Source organism: Benincasa hispida, chromosome 2 (assembly GCF_027475165.1).
Source record: "Benincasa hispida cultivar pf3 chromosome 2, pf3_genome.v1.1, whole genome shotgun sequence".
NCBI lineage: Eukaryota > Viridiplantae > Streptophyta > Magnoliopsida > Cucurbitales > Cucurbitaceae > Benincasa > Benincasa hispida.
This window is the reverse complement of record NC_143479.1, coordinates 44,186,429-44,196,149: the sequence shown is the minus strand read 5'-3', so window position 1 is coordinate 44,196,149 and position 9,721 is coordinate 44,186,429.

The window sequence follows — 9,721 nt, the reverse complement described above, 5'->3', positions numbered from 1 at the left end:
CCATGATCATGCATGGGTACATTGTGATTATTATTATGTGATTGATTTCCTAAAAATGATGATTTTCAAAGTGATTTCTGTCTTAAAAGAACCACTCACTAGGCTTAGTAGCTCACACTCTTCAAAATATTTTCTTAATCCCCCCTAGGTAGCGGAAGATGAGGAGTTCCAGGATGCTGCTAAGGTCAAGGTATGCCACGTTCCTCAATTACACTTCTGGAGGGTTTTGATGGTTGTCGTTGTAAACTTTTTTGTTAAGTCCTTAAGTTGTATAAACGTTATATCATTGTTGTAATAAAAGATGGGCCTACTTAATCCGTTATAGTTTATCTCCTTGACTTAATCATTATGCTGTGTATAAGTTATAGTATGGTATCAGAGTTATTCCACAAGAATCATTAGGCCGTAAGTGTTAGCTCAAGGGTTGATAACTGCTACAGTCGCATCCCTCTCCCAGGCTAAGAAAGTGGTCTGGGGGTGGGGTGTGACAGCATCTTACATCATCGCATAGGCAAAAAGTAGAGACTTAGGAATAAGCTCTTTGGACATTATCACATTCATCGCATGCATCCTAGAACTAGGAGCACCGCATTTGCATTGGAAAATGATTTGCTGTGGCATGAGTATAGCATGATCGCATAGTTTGAACGCATTCCCAGGAAACGCTAGCTAAAAACCTTCTCAACCCGTTCCTCCACATACTCAGTGTATCTACCATATAATCAATCTTTTCTCAAATTCGACGCATACTTTTTATACCACAAACAACAACCCAAAACAACTCTTTGATTTATTTGTTATCGCAAAGTCATCTTAAAAATTATCACCGCATACCGTTTTTCCTATTCCCTGAGTTCGACCCTGGACTTACCAGGAAACTAAATGGGATTTATACTTGGATTCTGCTGAGAAAACTTGTTGCTCAACACATTCCGATCACCGCAATTCATTTCATTAATTTCACCATATAAAATAACGCATCAACAAACATCATGACCTCATGCTTCTAAGTAAGAACGTTAGACAAACTTACCAAGATGTAGACTCAGGCCTTGTCATTGGTCTTCGTCCAATGATCATAAGCATCCTTCAATGCTTGGGATGCATTAGGAGCGGGGACTAGAGGACATTCCTCTTTCAAGATGAATCATAGATCATCAATTGCCAGAATCGTATTCAGGTTAGATTTCCACGTTGCATAATTTTCACCAGTTAATTTTTCATTTTTAAGTAAGAAAATGATCGTGGAAGACATGCTGAAATGAATAACAAACAATTGATTGTATTAGTTAGATTTATCTTAACCCATTACATAATTATCCAATCAATTTAGCAAAGACACATGTAATCGTAGAACCCTAATTAACTAATGATTTCATTTTTGCAACGATACTTCAAAGGTTTAGAACAACAACCACCGAAGGGTCATCAGCTACTCCTCCCCTGATACTAGAATAACTCTTATTCCTATAGTTTTTAGCTACCGTTGTTTCGATCAAAAATTCATTAACTAGCTTAATTCATCCTGTAATTGTGACCCTCCTATTTTCGCATCCCAAAGGTATGCTTCAACAGGCTACCGAAAGGAAAGACAACTATTGAAGATTAACCTAAGAAACCCTATCCATTGCTAGAGTTTTCATTGTTCCGACTTCTTTGATTAGGCCCTCCGAAGGGATGGTCGCTTCAGGACGACACACAAGCGGACCATAGGAATCTCACGGTGCAATCTAATGGAGGAGACCATAGGATACATTGACACGTATCCTTCTCCCACTTACTATGAACACTTTCCTCATTCATCTTGCTATTGATTTATGCAAACATGTTTCGGAGGGAAGCTGTGCCCAAGGCGACACGAAGCCAAGTAAGGATCTTACGGTGTAAATTCTTAGGGACGTGAGAGCTAAAATTTGATATATCTCATATACCAATTTTCTCCCACTAAAGTATTTTAAAACTTTTATGGTTTCATTATGCTTAGTTAAAAACCAGTTAATGAATTTATCTAAGTCATTTTAATTTGAACAATATAACATTTATATTGAATGATTTAACAATATTTGATTTCATTTATTAAATTCTTTGATAAAATCAATCCTTTATTGCATGTTTTTGCCCAATTCACCTTCTAGGTTAGTTCTCAGGTGGTGGGGTTACGTTTTCGTCAACTTAAATATCCCCGCTAGACAGAACGTCCTTTGACAAAGGTCCCTTATTGGTAATTATTTTATAAATTTAATCTTTTAATGAAATTCATTTCAATGCAAATTCAATTTTCATTTGATAAATATAACATTTATATTAATCATACATGAAAATCAAGCATTCACATACATCATTCCACCATTCATTATAACAATTATAACGTAGCATGATGCATGGGCATGTTTAATGTGATCATACATCCTTAGAACATAACACTTATATTATGATGCATGAGCATGCTAATTTAATCATGTATCCATAAAATATAACCCTTTATATTTAATTATGATGCATGAAAGGTGGAAATTTTTTAATCTATATGACATACAATACGTAATATGAATTCAATCATTAATTAAACATACAAAATTTAGCACCTTGATGTAAATTAATTAATTAAACCAATATAAATTTTATATCAATTTAATTAATTAATCTTGAAATTAATTAACATAGGAAATTAGGTAAAAAAAAAAAAGTAACTCCTTTCGCAGTTATTACAACGCATGTGTCCCGTAAGCAGGTTCCGTCATGCCCTCATAGCGTCACAAAGTTGAAAGGCAGCATTGCGACATTATGACTCCCTCACGTTGTGCCTTGTCTTGTAGCATTGCAACACTACGATTGCAGCGTTGCGGCCTTGTAAGGCAGAATGCCCCTTTTTCTGTTCTGAATTTGCATTTATCGCCTCCATTTTTCCCGATCTCTTTAGCAACAGTTGCCCTTTTGATCGACATAGACTTACAAACTCGAAGGAAAAAATGCCCAAAATACAATGGACCCTTATATTTTAATCACATTAAAAGGTAATCTCAGTGTCAAAAATTATAAACATCCAATTTTGCAAACCTCCATTCAAAATGCAGATTTAAAAAGCTCACCTCTAAACTAATTTTTGTTTTAAAAAAAGGAAAAATAAAGATGCAAGAAATTGGCTCTGATACCCATTGTAGGAACCGAATCCTGAGCGGAAGCGTATGAATACCTTGTATCTCGAAAATTTTTATTTTGAAAAAACAAAAACAATGTTCTAGAATAGAACATATGAAGGATAAACATATGAAATAATATGCTTTGGAGAAAGAAAACTAAGAGAGAACCATTCTTACCTTTGAAGATTCTCAAGCTCTCTACGAAAAATCCTCTCGATCTTGGCACAAACTTCTTTTAAATCAAACTTGAACACGACTACGAGAATAACCTTGTGGTTTTCAAGGATTTCCATAGAAGGATAGATGGCATCCAACTAATTGGAAGAGGAAGAGGTAGAGAGATTTCTGTTAGAGAGTAAATAGAGGATTTATGTTTTGGTGGCTAGGGTAAATCTCACCAAAATCAATTTTTGCCCTAAAAGGGCCATAAGGTAAATTTATATGGAGAAGGGTTAACCTCTTCTCTAAGTCTTTCCCTATTTACCCTTGTGCTTAATTAAATAAATAATGTTTATTTAATTAATTAGCACATTAGTTAAATAGCCATCTATACATTAAATTCAATTTCACGCATATATATAATTAACATAATTAAATATCGCATGTTTATGTCCATCACCTCTATATTAATTTAGTTAATTAATTCTTTATGAATCTAATTCACTTGAATTAAATATTTGAATCTCATTCAAATATTTCTCTCCAACTTAATTTAAATTATAGATCACATCCATAATCAATTACATTTTAATCACATTAATATACAATTTTCTTAAATTGATTTGAACAATTCAAATCATTCCTCTTTAATATCCTTTAGTGAGCTAACAAGGGGACCTGGTAGACTTTTAGATCAAAAGCTCCAAAGATATGAGATTAATTGGTTAAACTCATTAAGCAAATTAATCAATATTCATTAACAGTGGTACACTTCATTAAAGACCCACAACTGCACTTTTATCACTATACATATATTTTCGTGTCCATGGATATAGACAAATAATAGCAGATTAGTCCTTCACAAGTGTTCATAACAACAACTGAGTCAAATTACTATTTTACCCTTGGGTGACCTCTGTATCTACTTAAGGGAACATTCATCTACTTACCTTGAAGTTGAGAAGGAGTGAATTTCATCTTGTATTATTATGTTCCTAGCTTCTCACTAGGTCTTGTCCCCAAAATGATAGGCTTATTGAGTCGGCAAACTGACCACTCTCACCCACACAAATCAAATGACAATCCATTGTGAACAGGAGTTCATAATACACTAAGGATTAAGACTAAGTTGCCTAGGTTATCCAATTGAAATATGAACCAAACTAGTTAACGGTGTTACATCTAGTGGTTATTATTTCGCATTTCGATCTTATGCAAACTCTAGGATATCCCTACTTGCGTATCATCTACACGAACGTGTTGGACCATTGCGTTTGTATCTAACACAAAGTGGGGCGTATCCATAGTGTCACCAAGATAAGATACCCAACATTATCTCTATACTATAGACCCTTTATGTTGTTTATTGAACATTGATCCGTATATGTCTCCACATACAGTTCAAGACTCATAAGGCAACCTTGGATGTTAGTTTATTGTATTTAGGGTTATTAAGACAAAATAGAATACAACACAATCAATAACATTTATTGAATTAAAATCGATAACTCTTTATTGATAATGGTCAATTGATAACATTTACTATTTACCAGTTTTAGGACATAAAACACATCTTCTTCTCCCTTGTATATTTCTATTTTTCACCATAACTATTGAGAGAACATTTCTTCAAAGAATTTCTTCTTGTTTGATCAAAACTGAAAGATCCTGAAAATTGCATTTTAAAAATTGATGTTAACTTGAAACGTGTCTCAGTGAAGTGTCTTTCTCATACTCAAACATGTGTAGAACTTGATATCTACGAGCATTTCTAGACTTAATAGAATACCTTTACAAAATATATATTTGCTTATATATTCAAAAACCTGATGTGCATTTGTTTGTTTTTTGTTTTGTTTTTATTCAAAAGATTTTGTAATCTAAATATAACTCAAATTGTTAAGATTTATATATTTTTCTTAAAATTTAGTATTTGAATCTCAATTTCACATTTTTTTTATCTCAAAAAGAAAAGAAAAATATTTTTTATACTTTGTTGACCAACAAAATATCTTAATTATCTTATCAAACAAAACCTTAGTTATAGCTATTTGGTGACCCAATATGAGATGGTATATCCCCACATCCTATATCATTTTAGAGGCCCATTATCCTATCTCACCGGTTTTAATTATTTATAGGTCCATTTTCGGAACGTATTTTGTATCTCACCGTCATTTTCCTTCCGTGTATAGTATATCATCTCAATGCTTGAACATACTCGATCATAACTCCCTAGACATCAGAACTCCCCATATCCTATATCATCTCAGTGCCTCAAACAACCTCTAAGTGTTTTTAGACCTCCATATGTGTCCAAACTTCTTTAAATAAATTTGTTTATATTTCTTTCATAGTTCTAGAATGAGCATCATGTACATAACTCAATTGCTAAGTAAAAGATAAAGATAATTTATAATAAAAATCAAGCACCATGTGACAACTTTGAAAAGAATTACTCGATCGAGCGAATCTACCATATCTTCACTCTTTATATTTTTGAGTTACAACTAAACTTACTGTTTTATATTTAACCTTCTTCCATCTTAAAAAATTGAACCCTAAACTTACAATGTTATTGTGTTCTTATAATACAAATAGCTAATAGAATTTTGTCTCCCTAGATACAACAATGAACAAATCGGTGAGGAAAAAAATGATTTTAAAAATATATACAATTTTTAAAGACGATCGTAATTGACACAAAAGTTATATACGTTATGCATGTCTCATTTTAAACATTACTTTAAATTGATTTCAATCATCATTCTTCTAGAACACAATAAATTTCACACATCACTCCTTAACTAATAGACATGATGAATTATTAACCTACTTTTTTGAACTATTTGAACAAAAAGGGATTCTTAACAATTGGAGACAATCTTATTGAAGATACTTTAAAAGCCATAAATGCTTGTTTAAAGTCAAGTTCATAAGCCAAAAGTATAGATGTAGCCTACAAAAGTTTCAAAAAGCCAAGGTGGGAGAGGAGTTTCATATAAAATTTCAAAATCTTATGAGATCATGTAATATATATAAAATAAAACATTGGTAGGGCAAGCAAATTTCATTGTTTTTATTATTATTTATTTCTTATATCTCAAACCTTTGACTAAAATGGTAAATGAAAATTATAATGGAAAGAAAAAAGTTGGAAAAAGCTATCATACATGTGTAAAAAGTGGTTGAAATTGTAGAGGGATATCTCAATATCTTCTTCATCAACAATATATCATGGGTCCACCATTGATTCACTTGTCTTTGCCACCAATATGATAAATTTCTCACAAACCATTTGCCATTTAAAAAAAAAAAAAAAAAATCCCAAGATTATTAGATTTTTGACCCTACAAGATTGCCAAAAGTCAATTTCTCACTTGTTTCATTGAGTTTGTCCTTAAGAGCTTCTAATTGTGAAGTTAAATTTGGATGTCATCCATTCATTTATAGTTTTAATTTCACTTATTTTAGAATTTCAAATCTCTAATCTTTAGTAGATTGTAATTCATAAAGAGAATTACTCATGGTTTTTCTGAAGTAACTTTAAAAAAATGTTTTTTTTAATATATAAAATCGAATTTTCAATAAGAAATCTTTGAGAAAAACCTAAATTATTTGAGTGTGTTTAGTAGAGCTTATTATATAAGTTTGATGACTAAAATTAGTTTTAAAAAAATCATAATAAATAAAAAGTAGTTAAAAAAATTGAATTAATTAAAAAAATATTTTTTAAAAAACTATTTGAGAGATGAATTATCAAAATATAACTCTTAAGAAATAAACAGATTTATAATTGTGGTAGATCACACAATTTTGTCCTCTACAATAATTTTGAAAAAATGGTAAGATACCTAAATTAGAATGTATTTCAAATAGTTTCTTTCCATTGAATTTTTCAAGATACATTAACTTTATATCCTGTAAATTTGAATATTATGTGTTGTTACTTTTCTATTTTTTTTTTTAATGAGTTTTAACTTATATATGAGAAAGTTAGAGAGCTAAAAGAGGTCTTTACTCTTAAATTAGAGAAAATATATTTCTTTGTGTTTATTTGAAGAAAAGTTTAAAAAATCTCATTAATTATATATTAAATATCTAGTTCTAAATTTTAGTGTAAATATTTAGGGCAGGGTTAGAATGAAAAGTGTTTTTTCTTTAAAAAAATTATTATTTAAACTCTTTTGATAAAAACTATTTAACATATACTTTGAAAGTGTTTGGAAATTTGTTTGGGTGGTTGTCAAACAATCCAAATTTTTTCAGAATGCTTGTTTTCAAAAGTGCTAACGAGAAGAACGATAGATTTTAACTTTTCATTTGTAAAAATAGCAATCAATATTTTATTTATAAAAATGGAAAAACGAATAAAAAATAAAAATAAACAAATTTATAAAAATTTAAACTACTTTCAACTATATAAATGAGATTGCAATTGACTTATTAAGAAACATTCGTATTTACATTGTAGTTAAAACAAACATCTAGTGTCTATCGATTGGTCATGCTCTGAGTACCTCGCCGACCTCTTCTCCAACCAAGTTGTCACTATTTTCCTCTTCGAAATCAACTCCTCCACCAATAGTGGCAACACATTTGACTTGAATTATGTTTTCCTCCCTTGCTCCGTTGGGTGTGGCTCCCTCTCCTTCGACCAATACTTCATCATCAGCTTCAACTTTGGTTCCTTCTCCACTAGCTTCATTTATTGCTCCTTTGGAGCCACTAGTGATCACTCCAATTCCATCTTCTTCTATGTCAACTCCTCCAACACAAGCTCCGTCGTCGACCTCAACTCCTAATAATGGTGTTGTTGTCAATAGAATCACTGTTTTTTAATCTATCATCATAGTCATAATTTCTTTCATCCTACTAATTATATGTGATTGGTTTGTCTTTTTCCACTCTAAATTTTTCAAACTAATTAAAAAAAATGATATTTGATTGTATAAAATTTTCAAACTAATTAAAAAATAAAAATAAAAAACATAAAATAAGTTGAAAAAAGATTTAAAAAATTAAAACAAATAAATAAAATGATATTTGAAAAAAAGTGGTTTAGTTTTAATATTTGAAAAAAAAATAATATGATTTGATGATTTAAAATAGAAAAGATATTTTAGGAGAAGATAAAGATGTATGATAAAAACACATACAAAGGAAAAAATTGGTTACATTGTAATTGGTTTTGTAGTCATAAAAGGTCTTTTGGAAGTTTTTGTCTCCATACTACACCTAACACATACACTAAACTTAAAAATAAATACACTAAAATTGAAAATCAATTAACCAAACCATCTAAATTGCTTTTGAACTTACCCAAAATTATGTAACAATGCTTTTTCTTGTTCTATACCCAAAATATCAGTTTAAAAAGTGAAAGTTGGACTGGTAAAAACTTTATCTAAATAATTGAATTAGGAGAAACTGATTTAGATTGGAGTACGAAAATCCCAATTAAAAATCATCAATTGAAATTATTAACCAATTATGATGTGATGTTGATGTCAATTATGGAGATCTCATAAATAGAAGAGAATAAACAATATTCGATTGGTACATCCTTCTTTGATCAAATCTATTAAGGTGGATTTAAGACCCCTAAGGCAAATTGGTTAATACCAACACTGTCCATATGCTTGGGCTACTTTTTTATAATGACTCGATTGGAATCACTTTGGAAGGTTCGATTAAGATTTGTTTTTCTGGAGTACCAAAAGCAAGCATGACATCATTATGAATATAAAGCCCCAAAGTATGGAACCCCAGAAAAAGGCTGGCCCAACTTAAATGGATTCAACTTAAACTCTTGGTCGATGGTCAATTAAGTCAAACCTTTCCTCTATCAATGGATTTGATCGATTAAGTCAAGCCTCCAAATTAGACTTTTCATCGGTTGAGAACAAAAAATAGAATCAGTAAAAAAAATGAAAATTGAAAAAGATATGTTCGGAGTAATAGAAACTTCAATAAATCGGAAGTCATGATAGTAGTTATTTTCATCCCACTTACTAGTGAACAAAACTCTTAATCATTGAACATAAGAAGAAAGAATACAAAGGATGAAGAAAATTTAAAACACGTGAATATTGATTAAGATTAATAGAAAGTATAATAAAAATAATAAATCTCGGTGAGGATAATTAATATAATATGATATTTTAAATTTCAAAACAAGATTTGAAAATTAGTTGATATAGATGATTGGAAAATTCAAAACCACTATTAATTATTATTCGAAAATTCAAAACAACAATTAAATCTGATTCAATTTTTTTTTTTTAAAAAAAAAACTATTAAATCGCAAAATTTATGACAAATTATCCACTTGAAATGATGATCTTGGTTGACGTTGAAAGTCTGTTGGAATATATAGTTGAACAATTGATTACAGTCTTATTAATAAAGATGTCGAATTA